Source organism: Crocuta crocuta, unplaced genomic scaffold (assembly GCF_008692635.1).
Source record: "Crocuta crocuta isolate KB4526 unplaced genomic scaffold, BGI_CrCroc_1.0 scaffold397, whole genome shotgun sequence".
NCBI lineage: Eukaryota > Metazoa > Chordata > Mammalia > Carnivora > Hyaenidae > Crocuta > Crocuta crocuta.
In genome coordinates, this window is record NW_027527387.1 from 593,080 (window position 1) to 612,506 (window position 19,427).

Here is a 19,427-nt window from a genome sequence, read left to right on the forward strand (position 1 = left end):
AATCTAGTTTACTAGGAAGAAATACCTTAAATCCTCTGGTAATAATTAGGTTTAGAGGAAACATCATATGCATGTCTAGAGAAGGAGCTAGTATCGATAGGAGCTAGTAACAAGGTATCGGAAGGAGCTAGTTTGGTAGGAGCTAGTATCAAATGAACATTTCTGAGGTCAGTTTTTGAGAAGCAACTAGAAGAAAATTTCCCTGAAATCCTTTAAAACAGTAGCAAATCTCTGTAATCTAGAATGATGAAAGTTTCTGTATCACTCAGATTTTCAACAAGTAATTCTAATTCCTAAATTCAGTAATCACTGCTTCAGATTCCACTACCTGGATGCATATACCTAGGGGGCACAGGTGTAACTAACTGCTAATCATTAACATTACAGTGATCAGTCTTTCAAAAAGTTATCACATTACTGACACAAGGGATGGTGATAGTGGTAGTTCATATTTATTGAGTACTTATCTGTTTGCCAGGCACTGTTCTAATGATACATGTATCATCTCATTTAATCCTCACAATAACCATGCTACATATGGAAAAACAGAGGCTCAGTGATAAACTATAACTTACGCAAACTCACCTACCTATAAGTGGTGGGGCTGAGATTCAAAATCAAGCAGCTGAGTGCCCAATCTGCTACTCATGTACTATGTTGCATTGCTCTGGTCTTTAGAAGGCAGATGTTCCATGTTTGCATTTCTCACTCACCAGCTAAATTGATTTAGAAAAATGTGCTGAAAGCCACCTATGTACATGGCATCTTGAATCCTCTGTAGTTGATAAACACATGAATATGACACTTTCTTTGCCCCCAGGAAACTTAATCTGTAGTAGAGGAGATATACATGTGAATAACCAATTACACTTCAAAGGTGAATATAGGGTACTTGGCTATGGTTGTAGGTAGGTCAAGGCTTCTCAGAAAACATGTTAGGGATGTGGAGGCAAAGGACATTCTTTGGAGCAGCCATGCTATTGGAATTCTTTATTTTCCCTGTATGGGCACAAATATGTGATGATATTCTGTGAAGCATATGGTGAGTTCTGAACTTTTAATACGTTTTTTGTTTGTTTTTGTTATTTTAAAGCAACTTTTGTTGTTTTAACATTTATTTATTATTGAGAGATAAAGAGAGACAGAGCATGAGCTGGTGAGGGGCAGAGAGAGAGAGGGAGACACAGAATCTGAAGCAGGCTCCAGGCTCTGAGCTGTCAGCAGAGTCTGACGCAGGGCTCAAACTCACAAACTGCGAGATCATGACCTGAGCCGAAGTTGGACAGTTAACCAGCTGAGCCACCCAGGCACCTCATTTTTAATCTGCTTTGAGTCATATCATAAAAAAGGCAAAGGGACTCATTTCCCTGCCCCCAGGCTTTTTATTTCTGATGCCAAGGGAAAGACTTTGTAAGAAACTTTGTAAATAATAAATAAATATGACTAAGTAACATGCAACTTCTGACCCTCTACTCTTTCAAAGGATGAAATTAGCGACATCATCATAAAAAAGAAAGACACCTTAATTTATTCTCTAATTTGGATAATCTGGGAGAAAACCTTGATAGTCATAGATAGGAAGGTGAGAGAAATCAGTCCTGCTAGAATCACTCTTTAAGTTGTCAGCACATTTTAATGGAATGCCAGCCTTTTCATGACAAATCCTGAAGGAAACTGCTGGGTACTGATTGATGAAATGATTTCATTCCCAAATGGAGTCTAAACTAAAATAAAGTGTCTCCCATTTTGCAGAGCAGAGCACTCTGTAAGTTCGAAAGGTAAGACATACTTTCAGTATGTATAAACTGTGGAGTACATTTGAAAATAAAATTTTTAATTATGTTTGACATCTCAGGCCCAGTGCTGTCATCCTGAAGGAAAGTAACATCTGTTTTGACATCTCTAGTGGTAGAGACTTTAAATCGGTTTTCATATTACTTATCTGCTGGCTAATCAGAATGGATGTAGCATTCCAACCAACTCATTCACAGGGAAGAAAGAAAAGATATGCAAAGAAGTAAGCCTGCATTCAAACAGATATGATGAATTTAAATGAAAAATCTAAACTCCTTTGAATATCTTATATCTAAGTTTCAATTCAGTGCAAAATTTGAAAATGTTCATTTAATCCTAAAAGTACAAAGTTTCTTTTTCTCCTTGTTTCTGGTATATACCTCTTGCTTTGATTTAAAACTAATAGAGGGGCACCTGGGTGGCTTAGTCGGTTGAGCGTCTGACTTTCACTTGGGTCATGATCTCGTGGTTCATGGGTTCGAGCCCCGCGTCGGGCTCTGTGCTGGCTGCCAGCTCAGAGCCTGGAGCCTGTTTCAGTCTGTGACTCCCTCTCTCTCTGACCCTCCCCTGCTCACGCTGTCTCTCTCTCTCCTAGAAATAAATAAAAAAAAAAAGAAAGAAAACTAATAGAATATTGGGGCACCTGGGTGACTCAGTTAATGTCTGACTTCGGCTCAGGTAATGATCTCACAATCTCTCAAAAATGAATAAATGTTAAAAATTAAAAAAAAACTAATAGAATATTAAAGCATATTTTATTTCTCAAACATTTGGTTTGATCTCAAGTTCAAGGTTTTAACTGGAGAAACTTGATTTTCTGTTTTCAATAAGAAGTACTTTTAAAATGGATGATACAGATATTTTTATGTTTTGTGTTTCACATTGCAGGTATTAGAAAGACATTGTGTTACATTGTTTCTTTGATCATTGTATATATAGTCTTAACATCTGCTAACTCATCATGTTTTAGATTTAAAAGCATGGTGAACCAAAACAGCTCCCTTTAGGAGTCATTAATTCCATATCTTTATAGTTGTGGAATTTTCTTAAAGATATACTAACATAATTTTAGGTGTCTCTTTTAAATTAAAAAAAAAAGACATTTCTACTTGAATAACTCAATATTTTTTTATAACAGGAGAATTGGGGTAAAAATCATGTTGCCTCCATTCTCTTTTTTTTTTTTTTTTGTATATTTATACACAGGTTTCATATTTCTGCTTAAGCACCTACCTATAAATTGTACTGAATGGTTAGGTTACTAAAGACATACACCAAATTATTCTAATTGGCCAACTCAGTAGGCAGTTTTATTGTGTAGATGCAGCTTTAGTTGAGAGAGAAGCTGGAAGAAGCTTACAGATGATTTTATTAGTAAACATGTGGGAGGATAATCCTTTAAACAGATTAATACTAAAAGGGACTTGCATGTTCTTCAAAGAAAAAGGCAGAATATAAACTGAGGAAACTAAAAATAATGGAAATAATTTTCACATTAAATATACATTTACTGGATAATATATTTAAATGGTTAAAGATATGCTATGTTTTTTTTTTTTTTTTGCCAATTTTAAATACAGTTTACGTAAGACATTGCATTTTCCACTTCACAATACAGTGCTTATAAAGTGCAATGTTGTATTTCTTTCCCTGTGCACATATTCCATATTCAAGTATCAAGAATGCCCAGTTTATTAACTATAGCAGCTCCTTTAAAACTGCCATGGAATTTGCTACAAATTTGGGTCCTTCAAATGTTTTGTGTGGAACAATGCTAGACCTATTCTCAGGTTGGCTTAATCAACCTCCTCAATGGTGGGCCCGGAGGAGGCACCACCAGAGGGAGGAGCACCGCCACCAGGGAAGCCTCCGGGCATTCCTCCAGGCATGCCTCCTGCACTCTGGTACAGCTTTGTGATGATGGGGTTGCACACCTTCTCCAGCTCCTTCTGCTGATGTTCAAATTCTTCTTTTTCTGCAGTCTGGTTCTTATCCAGCCAGTTGATGATTTCATTACACTTGTCCAGAATCTTCTGTTTGTCCTCATCATTTATCTTGCCCTGAAGTTTCTCATCTTCAACAGCTGCTTTCATATTGAATGCATAAGATTCCAGGGAATTCTTGGAGGACACCTTGTCCCACTGCTTCTCATCTTCAGCTTTGTACTTCTCAGCTTCCTGGACCATGCACTCAATGTCTTCCTTGCTCAAACGACCTTTGTCGTTTGTGATGGTGATCTTGTTTTCTTTCCCTGTACTCTTATCCACAGCAGAGACATTGAGAATGCCATTAGCATCAATATCAAAAGTGACTTCAATCTGAGGAACGCCACGGGGGGCAGGAGGTATGCCTGTGAGTTCAAACTTGCCCGGTAGATTGTTATCCTTGGTCATGGCACGCTCACCTTCATAAACCTGAATGAGTACACCAGGCTGGTTGTCAGAGTAAGTAGTGAAGGTCTGGGTCTGTTTGGTAGGAATGGTAGTATTGCGCTTGATGAGAACGGTCATGACCCCACCAGCAGTCTCAATGCCAAGAGAAAGAGGAGCGACCTCCAACAGCAGCAAATCTTGAACATTTTCAGATTTGTTTCCAGAAAGGATGGCTGCCTGGACAGCTGCACCATAAGCAACAGCCTCATCAGGGTTGATGCTCTTATTCAGTTCCTTCCCGTTGAAAAAGCCTTGTAGAAGTTTCTGGATCTTGGGGATATGTGTAGAACCACCCACCAGGACAATATCGTGGATCTGAGACTTGTCTAGCTTGGCATCCCGAACGGCTTTCTCTACAGGGTCCAGGGTGCCACGAAACAGGTCAGCATTCAACTCTTCAAACCGGGCACGAGTAATAGAGGTATAGAAGTCAATTCCTTCATATAGAGAATCAATCTCAATACTGGCCTGGGTGCTGGAAGAAAGTGTGCGCTTGGCGTGCTCACAAGCAGTACGGAGGCGACGGACTGCCCTCTTGTTCTCGCTGATGTCCTTCTTATGTTTGCGCTTGAACTCTGCAATAAAATGGTTTACCATTCGGTTGTCAAAGTCTTCTCCCCCTAAGTGGGTGTCTCCAGCTGTAGATTTGACCTCAAAGATTCCATCTTCAATAGTGAGGATTGACACATCAAAAGTGCCACCTCCCAAGTCAAAAATCAGCACATTCCTTTCAGCTCCAACCTTTTTGTCTAAGCCATAAGCGATAGCAGCAGCAGTTGGCTCGTTGGTGATCCTAAGCACACTAAGACCAGCAATAGTTCCAGCATCTTTGGTAGCCTGACGCTGAGAGTCATTAAAATAGGCAGGTACTGTGACTACAGCATTGGTAACAGTCTTGCCAAGGTAAGCCTCTGCAATTTCCTTCATCTTTGTCAAGACCATAGAAGACACCTCCTCTGGATAGAAACTTTTGGTCTCTCCCTTGTATTCTACTTGGACCTTGGGCCTGCCAGCATCATTCACCACCATGAAAGGCCAATGCTTCATATCACATTGGACAACAGCATCGTCGAATCTGCGTCCAATCAGGCGTTTGGCATCGAAAACTGTGTTGGTGGGATTCATTGCAACTTGATTGTTTGCAGCATCACCGATCAATCGTTCGGTGTCAGTAAAGGCGACATAACTTGGGGTGGTCCGGTTTCCCTGATCGTTGGCAATTATTTCCACCTTCCCGTGCTGGAATACTCCCACACAGGAGTAGGTGGTGCCAAGATCGATGCCAACTGCAGGTCCCTTAGACATAGTTGCTTCTGGGTGGGCCCGGCCCGGCTCGGGAAGATATCAGCTACCTGGAAAGCTAGCACCGCGTTCAATGAGACCCAAAGATATGCTATGTTTTAAGATCTAATTTAGTAAACAACAAGCAGGAAGATAAAAAATAATTATAAATCACTGTTAATAATAAAATAAAGAAATAATAGCTTTTCTTTGCTCTGGGTATATTTATAGGATGCAGTGGTGAACCAGTACAAACCTCCTTTTTATTAAGCATTAATAATGCTTAGATGAGGCTGCACTATTTTTTAAAAAGTTTATTTATTTATTTGGAGAGAGTGGGAGAGAATGAGAGTGGGAGAGGGGCAGAGAGAGAGAGAGAGAGAATCCCAAGCAGTTTCCTTGTTGTCAGTGCTAGTTAATATATAGTGTACTAATGATTTCAGTAGCAGAATTTAGTGATTCATCACTTCCATATAATACACGGTGCTCTCCCAACAAGTGCCCTCCTTAATACCTATCACCCATTTAGCCCATCCTCCCACCCAGCGCACCTTCAGTAACCCCTCAGTTTGTTCGCTGTATTTAATTAAGAGTCTCTAATTACTTGCCTCTCTTTCTGTTTCTGTCTTATTTTTCCTACTCTTTCCCTATGTTCATCTGGTTTGTTTCTTAAATTCCACATGTGAGTGAAATTATATAATATTTGTCTTTCTCTGACTGACTTATTTCACTTAGCATAATATACTCTTGTCCTATCTATGTTGTTGCAAATGGCAAGATTTCATTCTTTTTGATTGTTTAATATTCCACTGCATATATATATACCACATCTTCTTTATCCATTCATCATTCGATGGACATTTGGGCTCTTTCCATAATTTGGCTGTTTTCAATAGTGCTGCTATAAACATTGGGGTGCACGTACTCCTTCAAATCAGTATTTTTGTATCTTTTGGGTAGATACTTAGTGCAATTCCTGAGCCGTAGGGTAGTGCTAAAGTGAAGGTCAATAACAATGGTATTTTGACAAATCAGATTGTAATTTCTAATAGGTTAAAATAGAGAGATGGTCAAGACTTTCTTTTTAATTTATAATTATGATGCCATGGTTGAATGAATTGTAAATGTAATTCTTTCCTTCTCTTTTATCACCACATCATAGAATTCCATATTGTTTCCTCAAAGTACAAACATATTATGTATTCATCATAATTGCATAAATTACTACAAATGTCTTGATTCTCACTAGACCTGTATTGCATGCACATTCCCATAGGAAATTATCTCATTCAAGAGAATCTTATTTTTAAATTATTGGTTATTTTCCTTGTTAAATATAAAATATTTATTGATTTAAGGAATAGAAAACTAACGTTCTCCTATGTACAAATCATTTCATTTTATCCTTATAAAATAAAAGAACTTAAATAAATTTTTTAAAGAGCTTTAATTCTAACTATTTCTGGGAGTACCACAGATAAAGTTTGAACCAAAAAATCCTTTTTGGTAGACATCACACAAGTTTAATAGCCCTGCTCTATAAGATATTTAATGTGCAAACATTTTATCATGGAACACACACTAGAAAGTTACGTTGGTGAAAGCTAGACATTTTGTGGGTCTTTTTTAAAGTGATATTTTTTCATGGCTAAGGCAATATACCTTCTTAAACATTTTTTTACCATGTTTGAAAGTGGGTTTTTCCTGTTTCAGAAAATTCTCTTCATTTTGGAGTCCTAGTGGTTGACAAAAGTGAGGACCAAGAAGAAAGAAACATTAAGTGTGAGATTTAGGGCATCTTGGGTGGGAAGGAAGACTCTTTCACACTTCTTTTCTCTCCTTTTGCCATTTGAGTGATAAGTTTTGGAGAGTCAGAGTTTTGGAGAGACAAAGGTAAGATGATGCCTAACAGGATGGACATAGAAAAGGAGAATATTTAGGCCAGTTTTGGTTTAAGCTTTGCGAGAAAAGACCCAAGTGGTGGTCTCCTCAAGGTCTTGAGTAAGAAAAAATATTAGCTTTTCACATAGGGTAACTTGAAGACTTTTGGATATAAAATCCTAATTAGCATTTTCATGGACTGAGGCTGATGGAGAATTTGAGGACCTGGATAAGGTATCTGTTTTACACTGTGGCATTGGTGAACAAGTGCTTTGAGGGCAAAAAGAGCTGTAGTAATATATAGCATATAGTATTCACAGAGTCTCAGTATTGCTTTTGAGGGTTACCCTAGCATATTTCTCCTCAAGTGGGTGTGGTAGTAGACAGTATTTTAGTAATACTTGATTTAAATTAGTTAAAATAGAAGCAACCAACCTGTCACTCTCATGTATAGTAAAGTGTAAATCCTAAATTTGGGGCACATTTTAGTCATTCACATGCCTCTTCATTAAAAAAGATATCCTCTCTCTAATTTGAATTCAACAGGCAATTTTATTTAGCAGGAAAATAGAGATTATGTCTTCCTTCTCAAAATTTGGCATTTTGATCATAAAAGAGAACCAGGCTAACATTTGTAGCTTAAAAAAAAAGGTCAACAGTCTAACTATGCCTTCAATGTAATTTCACATTCCGAGTGAAGCAATTAATATACTATTTTTTATTTTTTTAGATATTTCTCTTTAGGATACATGATTATATACTTTGGAACAAGTGGCATTAGTAATTTTGCATTAGTTTATGTCATTTTACACCATAATATGCATTTGTACCTTTATCAGCTGTATTTGAAATAAATAATATCACAGTACTTTAAAGGCTTTTCTAAGTTTTTTTTCCACATATATATTGTTTGATATATTCTTTTCTGTTTCAGTGACATTTTGTTGTATTTGAATATGATGAGATAGAATTTGGACTATTGAAGTCTGTACAAATAATTTTAGCAGTTAATAAATTACTTTGATCAATAAAGAGGGACAAGCAGGCTCAAACCTCCATTCTGACCCTTGAATCATGTACTTTCTTACAGATTGGATTTGGCAGATATATATATATATATTTAAAATTTTTAATGTTTTATTTATTTCTGAGAGAGACAGCATAAGCACGGGAGGGTCAGAGAGAGAGGGAGACACAGAATCTGAAACAGACTCCAGGCTCTGTACTAGCTGTCAGCACAGAGCCTGACTCAGGGCTGGAACCCATGAACCATGAGATCATGACTGAGCCAGAGTTGGACGCTTAACCTACTGAGCCACCCAGGCACCCCAGATATGTATTTTTTTAATTTATAGGTATTTGCCTTTTTTCCCTTTTTTTAAAATTTGTTTAACATACAGTGTTGTTCTATTAGCTTCAGGTGTACACTATAGTTATTACACAATTCTACACATTACTTGCTTGGTGCTTATCACAATAGGTGTACTTTTAATGCCCTTCACCTATTTCACCCATCCCCCTGACCCATCTTCCTTCTGGTAACAATCAGTTTGTTATCTCTATCTCAGAGTGAGATGTTTTTGTTTCTCTCTTTTTTTTTTCCTTTGCTCATTTGGTTTGTTTCTTAAATTTCACATATGAGTGAAATAATATAGTATTTGGCTTTGTCTGACTGACTTATTTCCTTTAGCGTTATACTCTATCCATGTTGTTGCAAATAACAAGATTTCATTCATTTTTACAGCTGATTTATGATATTCCATTGTATTTATCAATCATATCTTCATCCATTCATCTATTGATGGACACTTGGGTTTCTTCCATAATTTGACTATTATAAATACAGCAAGAAACATACGAGTGCACATATCGTTTTGAATTAGTGTTTTTATATTATTAAGGTAAATAACTAGCAGTATGATTACTGGATTGTAGGAAAGTTCTGTTATTAATTCTTCACAGAGACTTCACCAGTTTGCATTCCACCAACAGTGCAAAAGGGTTCCTTTAGCTCCATATTCTCACCAACATTTGTTGTCTCTTGTGTTTTTTTATTTTAGCCATTCTGTCAGGTATAAGGTGAAATCTCACTGCATTTTTGATTTGCACTTTCCTGATGGTGAGTAATATTGAGCGTCTTTTCATGTGTCTTTTAGCTACATGTATGTCTTCTTTAGAGATGTGTGTTCATGTCTTCTGTCCATTTTTAATTGGATTATTTGGGGTTTTTTGGTGTTGAGTTGTATACATTCTTTATATATTTTAGATATTAACCCCTTATTGGACATATCATTTACAAATATCTTCTCCCATTCAGTAGGTTGTCTTTTAGCTTTGTTGCTTATTTCCTTTGCTGTTCAGAAGCTTTTTAGTTTGATGTAGTCCTAATAACTTATTTTTGCTTTTCTTTTCCTTGTCTCAGGAGACATATCTAGAAACATGTTGCCATGGCTGATATCAGAGAAATTACTGACTGCACTCTATTCTAGGATTTTTATAGTTTCAGGTATCACGTTTAGGTCTTTAAACCAATTTAAGTTTATTTTTGTGTGTGGTGTAAGAAAGTTGTCCAATTTCATTCTTTTGCAGGTATCTGTCCGGTTTTCCCAGAGCCATTTGTTGAAGAGACTTTTTCTGATATGTATATTTATTCCTCCTTTGTTGAAGATTAATTGACCATATAATTGTGGGTTTATTTCTGGGTTTTCTATTCTGTTCTGTTGATCTTTGTGTCTTTTTAATTGTCACTGCTGCAGTAGTTTGATTACTACAGCTTTGTAGTAATATCTTGAAATATGGGAGTATGGTACCTCCAGCTTTGTTCTTATTTTTCAAGATTGCTTTGGCGATTGGAGTCTTTTCTGGTTCTATACAAATATTAGGGCTATTTGTTCTACTTCTGTGAAAATGCTATTGGTATTTTGCTAGGAATTGCTTAAATCTGTAGATTGCTTGGGCAGTATGAACATTTTAACAATATTGATTCTTCCAGTCCATGAGCATGGAGTATCTTTCCATTTGTGTCATGTTCAATTTCTTTTATCATTGTTTTATGGTTTTCAGAGTATAGGTCTTTCACCTCCTTGGTTAAGTTTATCCATAGGTATTTTATTATTTTTGGTGTAATTGTAAATGGTCCTCTTAATTTCTCTTTCTGCTGCTTCATTATTGGTCTATTGAAATGCAACAGATTTCTGTACATTGATTTTTGTTTCCTGTGATCTTACTGAATTAATGAATCAGTTCTAGTAGTTTTTTCATGGAGTCTTTCTGGTTTTTCTCTCTATATATAGTCAGGTTATGTGCAAATGGTGAAAATTTCACTTCTTCCTTACCGATTTGAATGCCTTTTCTTTCTTTTCTTTGTCTGATTGCTGTAGCTACGACTTCCAGTATTGTGTTGAATGAAAGTGGTGAGAGTGGACTCACCTGGTCTTAAGGGAAAAGCTCTCTGTTTTTCACCATTGGTATGATATCTGTGGTTTTTCGTAGCTGGCTTTTATTATGTTGAGGTATGTTCCCTCTTAACCTACTTTGCTGAGGTTTTTATCATGAATGGCGGTTGTACTTTGTCAAATGCTTTTATTGCATCTATTGAGGTGATCATATGGTTTTTATCCTTTGTCTTGTTGCTGTGATGTGTGATGCTAATTGATTTGTGAATATTGAATCACTCTTGTGTCCCAGGATAACTCCGGCTAGATCCTGGTGAATGATTTTTTTTTAAATGTATTAATGGATTCAGTTTGTTAGTATTTTGTTGAGGATTTTTGCATCTATGTTCACTAGGTATATTGGACTATAGTTCTCTGTTTTTGTAATGCTTTATCTGGTTTAAGTATCAGGATAATGCTGACCTCACAGAATGAATTTGAAAGTTTTCCTTTCTCTTCTATATTTTGGAATAGTTTAAGATAAATAGGTATTAACTCTTCCTTAAGTATTTAGTAGAATTCACCTGTGAAGCTATCTGGTCCTGGACTTTTGTTTGTTGGGAGTTTTTTTTTTTTTATGATTGATTGATTACTTATTCAACTTCATTGCTGGTAATTGGTGTGTTCAAATTTTCTATTTCTTCCTGATCCAGTCTTGGAAGTTATAGGTTTCTAGGAATTTATCCATTATTTTCTAGGTTGTCCAATTTGTTGTATATAATTTTTCATAAAATTATGTGAAACTTAATTGTATATAATTAAAATATAAATTATTTATATTTTATAAATATACATTATAAAATTTATATTTAATATATTTATACAATATAAAACATAAATTATTTATATATTTTTTAATCCTGTGTATTTCTGTGGTGTTCATTGTTTTTTCTCTTTTCTTTGTGATTTTTTTCAGTACCCTCTCTTTTTTTTTTTTGAAAAGTGGCTAAAAGTTTATCAATTTTGTTGACCTTTTCAAAGAATCAGCTCCTAGTGTCATTGATCTGTTGTGTGCATGTTTTTTGTTTGTTTGTTTTAGCTTCTATTTTTTTCTACTCTAATCTTTACTATTTCCTTCCTTCTACTGGTTTTTGGTTTTGTCCTTTTTTTCCTAACTCCTTTAGGTGTAAGATTATGTTGTTTATTTGAGATTTGTCTTGCTTTATGAGATAGACCTGTATTGCTATAAACTGCCCTTTAGAATAACTTTCCTTTATCTCAAAGATCTTGGACTATTGTGTTTTTATTTTCATTTGTCTCCATGTAATTTTGTATTTCTTCTTTGATTTCTTGGTTGACACATTCATTGTTTAGTAACTTGTTTTTTAACTTCCATGTATTTGTTCTCCTTCCAGATTTTTTTCTTGTTGGTTTCTAGTTTCATAGCATTGTGGTCAGAAAAGATGCAAAATTCAGTCTTTCTGAATTTATTCAGAATTGCTTTTCAGGATGACATGTAGTCTGTTTTGGAGAATGTTCCATGTGTACTTGAAAACAGTGTTTATTCCACTATTGTAGGATAGAATGTTATGAATATATCTGTTATATCCAGCTTAATGAATGAGTCATCAAAGCCACTGTTTTTTTGTTGACTTTCTGTTTAGGTAGTCTATCAATTGATGTAAAGTTCCCTACTCTTATTGTATTGCTATAGATTACTTCCTTTATGTTAGTTATGAGCTGCTTTTTTGTATTTGGTGCTCTCATGTTGGGTGCATAAATATTTACAATTATTACATCTTCTTGTTGGATTTTTCTCTGAACGATTATATAGTGTTTTTCTTTGTCTCTGGTTAGTCTTTGTTCTATTTTTATTTATTTTTTTAAGTTTGTTTATTTATTTATTTTGAGAGCTAGAGCAAGGGAGGAGCAGAGAGACAGGGAGAGACAGAGGATCCCAAGCAGGCTCCAAGCCATCAGCAGAGTCTGATGTGGGGCTTGAACTCACAAACCATTAGCTGAAACCAAGCCTCAGATGTTAAACTGACTGAGCGACCCAGGCACCCCTTTGTTGTAATGTCTATTTTATTCAGTATAATTATTGCTACTTGGCTTTCTTTTCACTTTTAATTTTCATGATAAATGCTTCTCTATCCCTTTACTTTAAATTTGCATGTATCTTTATGTCTGAAATGAGTCTGTTGTACACAGCATATGAATGGGTTTTGCTTTTTATCTATTCCTTTACTCTCTGTTTTTTGATTGGAGTCTGTAGTCCATCTTACATTCTAAGTAATTGTTGATAGGAATGTACTTACTGCCACTTTGTTACTTGTTTTATGTTGTTTTAGTAGTTTTTCTCTATTCCTTTTTTCCTGTTGCTATCTTCTCTTATAATTTGCTGGATATCTTTAGTGATCCTAGAACTTGGTTGGATACCATTATCTTTATTTTTTACATATCTATTACTTTTTTTTTCTTTTTAAGTAAGCTCTCTGCCCAATGTGAGTCTTGAACTCACAGTCCTGAAATCCTGAATCCCATGCTCTGACTGAGCCAGCCAGGTGCCCCATTACTGGTTTTCGATTTGTGGTTACTATTAGGTTTGTATATCACAGCTTCTGCACATAGCAGTCTTTGTTAAGTTGATGGTTGCTTAAGTTTAAACCTGTTCTTTACTCTATCCCCTGTCTCATTTTAGGTATATAGTGTTATACTTCACATCTTAATATTTTTGAATCCCTTGATGGATTTTTATACTTATATTTAATATTACTGCTTTTGTGTTTCCTATTTTGCTTATTCCTACTTAAGGTTTTTCTATTCCACTCAAAGTTTCCTTTAACATTTCTTTCAAGTCTGGTTTAGTGTTGATGAATTCTTTTAACTTTTGTCTGGGAAACTCTTTATATGTTCTTCTGTTTTGAATGACAACCTTGCTGGATAGAGTATTCTTGGTTGCAGTTTTTTTTTTCTTTCTGTGCCTTGAATATATTATGCCATTCCTTCTAGCCTGCATAGTTTCTGTGGAAAAATCAGGTAGACGCCATATAGGATTTCCCTTGTATGTAACTTTTATTCTCTCTTGCTACTTTTAAAATTCTTTCTTTATGCCTACTTTTTGCCATTTTAAAACTATGTGTTTTAGTGTGGACCCCCTTTTGTTGATTTTGTTGGGGACTCTCTCTGCCCCCAGATCTGTATTTCTGTTTCCTTCTCTAGATTTGGGAAGTTTTCAGCTCTTATTTCTTCAAATAAATTTCTTCCTTCTTGTCTCTGTTTTCTCTTCCTAGGATCCCTATAATGTGAATGTTATTACATTTGGTGGTGTCACTGAGTTCCCTTGCTCTGTTCTCATTTTTTATTATTCATTTTTCTTTCTCCTATTCACCTTGATTGTTTTCCTTTCTTTCTCCTATTCCTTTCTCCTTTCCTTTCTTTCTCCTATTCACCTTGTTTTCCATTACTCTGTCCTCCAGGTCGTTGATCTGTTCTTCTGCTTCCCTTGGTCTACTGTTTGTTTCCTGTAGTATTTATTTAATTTCATTCGGTGAATTCTTTATCTCTGCTTGGATATTTTTTATATTTTCTATCGCATTATTGAAGGTTTCACAGAGAGACTCCACTTTCTTTTCAAGTCCAGTGAGTATTTTTATGACTATTAGTTTAAATTCTCTATCTGGCATATTGTTTATCTCCATTTCAGTTAGCTTTCTTGCTATGATTTTGCCCTGTTTTTTCATTTGGGACATATTCATCTGAACTCATTTTGTCCAACTTCATATGCCTGTTTCTGTGTTAGGATGTCAGCTACACTTCCTGCTCTTGAAAGTAGTGACCTTATGGAGAAGAGGTCCTGTTGTGCCCTATAATGCAATGTCTGTTGTTCACCAGAACCTGGTGCTTCATGAGTATCTATTTTGTGTGTTGCTTGTGCCCTGCTGTTGTGGCTGAGCCCTGTTTGCCTTCAGTCCAGTCATCTGCAATGGCTCTTTTTGCCTATTGCAGGTGGGATCAGTCTTAGGCTGCTTTGGGCTTGAGTTTAATCACATCAGGCATTTGCCAGAGCTGTAGTAATACTGAACTACAGGGTACTCTCCCAGTGATATCCTCTGAGAAGCTATCATTGGTGATTTGGGGCCACAGTTTGACTTGTGTATGTAGATACCTTCTTTTTCTGGGGCATGAGTCACTTTGGAGTGGTACAGGCCCCTATCAGGGCTGTCACTTGCATCCTGCCAGGCTTGTGACACCACTTTGGGTGCTCCTGCCAAAAACATGTTGGAAGGGGCATTTCTTTAGGAATAAAGGATAAGGAGAGGCTGGGTGAATGGTGGACAGCAAAGTCTATGCAATTTGGCTGGTAGAGGAAACCTGCCACTACTCTGGAAAACCTCTCCTGTGGCCAGGCCAGGATTGAGGAGTGGGTCTATGGAAGATTATGGGGTTGAAGGTGCTCTCAGAAAGCTAGGTAGAGACTGTTTGTGCTTTGCTGATTCTTAAGTGTCCATGTGTTAAGGCCAGGGGGTAGAGGATAGAAATGGAACNTTTTTTTTTTTTTTGAGAAGTCTCCCAAAGATCCCTGCCCCTCCAGCACACATTATGACATTAGTAAATAAATCACCTTCCAGGATACCCCAGATGTTTTTCCATGTGCTGCTTCTATGCTGTATCTCAGCAAGGCTGTTGTGCTTTTCTTTTGGGACAGGGACTCAGTTTCCCATTGCCTCTGGCTCTCCCAGAGCCCAGCTGCTGATTTGAAAAGTTTCAGGTGTTCTTTTCTTAATTTGACTATTGTTGATAACACTCCTATAAACATTGGGAATATTCAATATTTTTGTGTCCTTTGTATAAATACCTAGTAGTACAATTGCTCGGTTGTAGGGTAGTTCTCTTTTTAATTTTTTGAGGAACCTCCATATTGTTTTCCAGAGTGGCTACATTTCCACCAACTGATGAATGGATATAGAAGATGTGGTGTGTATGTATATATACATATATGCATACATACATACATACATACACATACAATGGAATGTTACTCAGTAATCAAAAAGAATGAAATCTTGCCATTTGCAACAACATGGATGAAACTAGAGTGTATTATGTTAAGTGAAATACATCAGTCAGAGAAGGACAAATATCATATGTAGAATTTAAGAAATACAACAGATAAACATAGGGGAAAGAAAGGAAAAATAAGATGGAAACAGAGAGGGAGGCAAACCAAAAGAGACTCTTAAAAATAGAGAAAAAACTGAGGGTTGCTGGAGGGGTGTTGGGTGGGACGATAGGCTAAATGGGTGATGGACATTAAGAAGGGCACTTGTTTGGATGAGCACTGGGTGTTATATGGAAGTGATGAATCAATCACAGATCTCTTCCTAAAACCAATACTATACTGTATGTTAACTAACTTTAAATAAAAAGAAAAAAGAAGAAAATGAATAAGGGGTAAAAAAGAACATCAACAACAAAATAAATGAAAAATAAAAGTTCCAGATTTAAGCCCCACTGATTGTAAGAACTGACAAAATTAGACCCCTCTGGTTTTTAAAGCAAAATGTTATGGGGTTTCATTTTCCCAGTGTGGGTCCCTTGTGCCTGGGGTGCCTGTGTGGGACTTGATCCCATATTCTCTCCATGCCTGCTGCAGTGTCCCTTCCTCCAGTGGACAAAGGTCAGTTTGACCTCCCCTGGGTCTCCACCCTTCCTACCCTGTTCACTGTGGCCTCTTCTCTACATTTAGCTGTGTGGAATCTGTTCTGTCAGTCTTCAGGTCATTTTCTGGTTTATTTATTCTGATGTGCATGTTGCTGTAAGTGTCACTTGGGGAAGAGGTGAGCCTAGGATCTTCCTACTCTGTTATCTTCCCTGGAAGTCATGATAAGTGTACTCTTAATCTCCTTCACCTTTTCACCCATCCCCCAAACCCACCTCCCCTCTGGCAATCCCCAGTTTCTTCTCGTATTCCCCAGATAATTTTAAATCTCCACTTTAGGTTATGTGTGTTGTATCTTTTCACTTTCTTATTATATTTTATAGATGTTGAATTGTAGCAAAATATTTTCTTCTGAGTTAGTTAATTTACTTTTTCCTCAAAATTTTCTTTCAGCATTTAAAAAACTGAATTCCTCATTGGTATCAGTTTGTCTTTTTAAAGTATAACTTTTAAAACTTTACATCACTCTTTTCTGTGGAAATAATGACATAAAAATTGCATCTGCATTCATAGTTCCACCCTGATATAAATTAATGATTGAATAAAATTTTAAAATGGGAAGGAATAGAGACATCTCTGTGTGAAATTTCAAATAATTATATAGATACTCCATCCTCAGGTAGGTGTAGCATGACCTCCCATAGCTTAAATATGAGCTGTAAGTAGAAAGAAGTGAAAAGAAGGAAAAAGAGTCACTTCACAGAGGAGAAACCTGACAATCCACTATCACAGCCAGGGGTTAAGGTTAAAAATCAACAGTGATTAAGTCATGTTGATAGCATGTACCCTTGCTTTAATGTAGTGCGAATGGCATTTTACTTCTAGTCTTCCATAAAACCTATAATCCAAATCTAATCATAAGAAAAAGATCAGAGCGGTTTCATTTGAAGGAAATTCTAAAGATTACCTGACCAGTACTTTTCAAAACTGTCAAGTTCATCAAAAACAAGGAAATCCTGAGAAAATGTCACAGCCAAGAGCAACCTAAGGAGAGATGATAACAAAATATTGGGTGGTATCCTGGAATAGAAAAAGGACATTAGGTAAAAACTAGGAAAGTATTAATTAAATATAGTTCTTAGTTGAAAAAATGCACTGGCTAGGCAATCCCTCCTATTGGTATACCAAAATTAATTCTTATTTATAAGAAAAATGTATAAAAATGTATTCCTATTGTAATGCTTTCTGAGTCTTTCAGTTTAATTCAGTGCCATGATAGAACAAAGAAACTGATACCATGCTCAGATAAAAGACAATTTGTAACAAATGCCAGTACACTTTTCTCTTTTTTTAAGTTTCATATACCAAACTAAATCAATTAAAATACCATTTGGTATACTGGAACAAGAAAAGGACAAACCATCTGAAGACTTTTTAGTCGGAGAAAGCAAAGGTAGAACATTTTTAAATTGAAGATGGAAATACATATACTTATAATAATATCAGACATCATACTTAGAATATAAGTTACTTGGGATTCTGTATGTGATATCTGTCTTGGAAACAATCTATATGAAGATATGTCAAAAAAGATTATTTCTTTGTGTAACCAAGTGCAGTTTAGAAAATTATGTCTGCCATGATTAAAGAGAGACCATTACGTGAAGCGTACAATATAGGAAAATAGCTAGCAAATGTGTTATACTTCTAACATTGCTGAAATTTCCAAGTTCATTAGAAATTTGATTGAATTTATTCATGGCCATGGGATAAATGAAAATGTATATATCTTCCATTTTTTATCACTAGTGGTATCACCTTAAGAAGAATAGCACCTTCTGGAGAAATCCTATGACTGAAGCATAATTATTTTTATTCTTTGTAGACTGTAGTGCATACATTAGCAGGCATATTCTCTGGTGAATGGCAACATAATGTAGAGAAAGAGGACTTTGGAGAACCATATGGAAGTTCTTTGTTCCCATAGCAACTTGAGCATACATTGAAAGGATCTGTGTATATGACTATTCTCTATCCATAGTATAATGGACTGTATCTTGTTTTTCTTTCTTCACTGCCTATAGTTATTAAAATAACCGTTCTGATCTTAAGTGGTGTTAGAGTCCGATGAATGGACCCCAACATAATATATAAATATAATTCCTACTCTGTTACTTGACATCACTATGATGGAATTGAAATTACATTTCCTAATTCATATAATGAGATCATAAGTTTGTAATAGTTTGATCTAGAGTAGATACTAAATAAATATTTGTCTCCCTCCACTGTAGTTGAGGTTGTGGATATTTTTCAGTATCATTTCCAATATTGTTTTTATTTCCATTATTTAAAAAAATGTTTCTTTTACAATTATTAGAATCAAACCTTAATTTGAAATAAATATCTCCTTGTAGGACAACCAATGAACTATATTTTTAATGGTTGATGACAGCCTTGGGCACAAAGGGAGAATGGGGTATAACTCTTTGCATGGTTTCTTTCAGGATATGTGACTGAGTTCAGCCAATGGCTTTATTTTCCTAACTTTATAAAAGTTTTAGTTCCCTTTTCTGATTTTCCATTTATTATTCTTTGTAATAAATACAAGTCAGAAATATAAAATATAAGTGATAAAAGTAAAATATGAAAGTATATATATATAGTAACTGCTACCATTTAAAGAAATATGGACAAATTATAAAAGAGTTTGTAATGTTGATATAATAGGCTTACATGTTCAGTGTTCTCTAAAGTTTTTGGTGCTATTTTAAGTTAAAAACACTTAAAATTTTTTGTTTGTAATTTATTTCTGATGAAGAATTGACATAGCAAAGATCATTTGTCTCTTTAATCAATAACTTTTTGAAGTATTACTCAGCCTTTTACATTTAACATTACTCTCTGTGTGTTGCTTTTGTCAGGCTGCCTTCCTCCCCTATTATAACCTGGTGTCCATTCCTTATAGAGTACTATAAAATTGTTCTGAAGTAGGACTCTCAT

The 19,427-nt window shown here is 35.7% G+C and overlaps 1 long non-coding RNA gene and 1 pseudogene across 2 annotated transcripts in view; one reads left to right on the top strand and one right to left on the bottom strand.

Moving 5' to 3' along the window:
• LOC144221846 (uncharacterized) overlaps positions 1-19,427 on the top strand; it is a 154,841-nt gene that overhangs the window by 129,196 nt on the left and 6,218 nt on the right. The window lies entirely within an intron of this gene.
• LOC144221730 (heat shock cognate 71 kDa protein pseudogene) lies at positions 3,366-5,554 on the bottom strand (annotated as a pseudogene).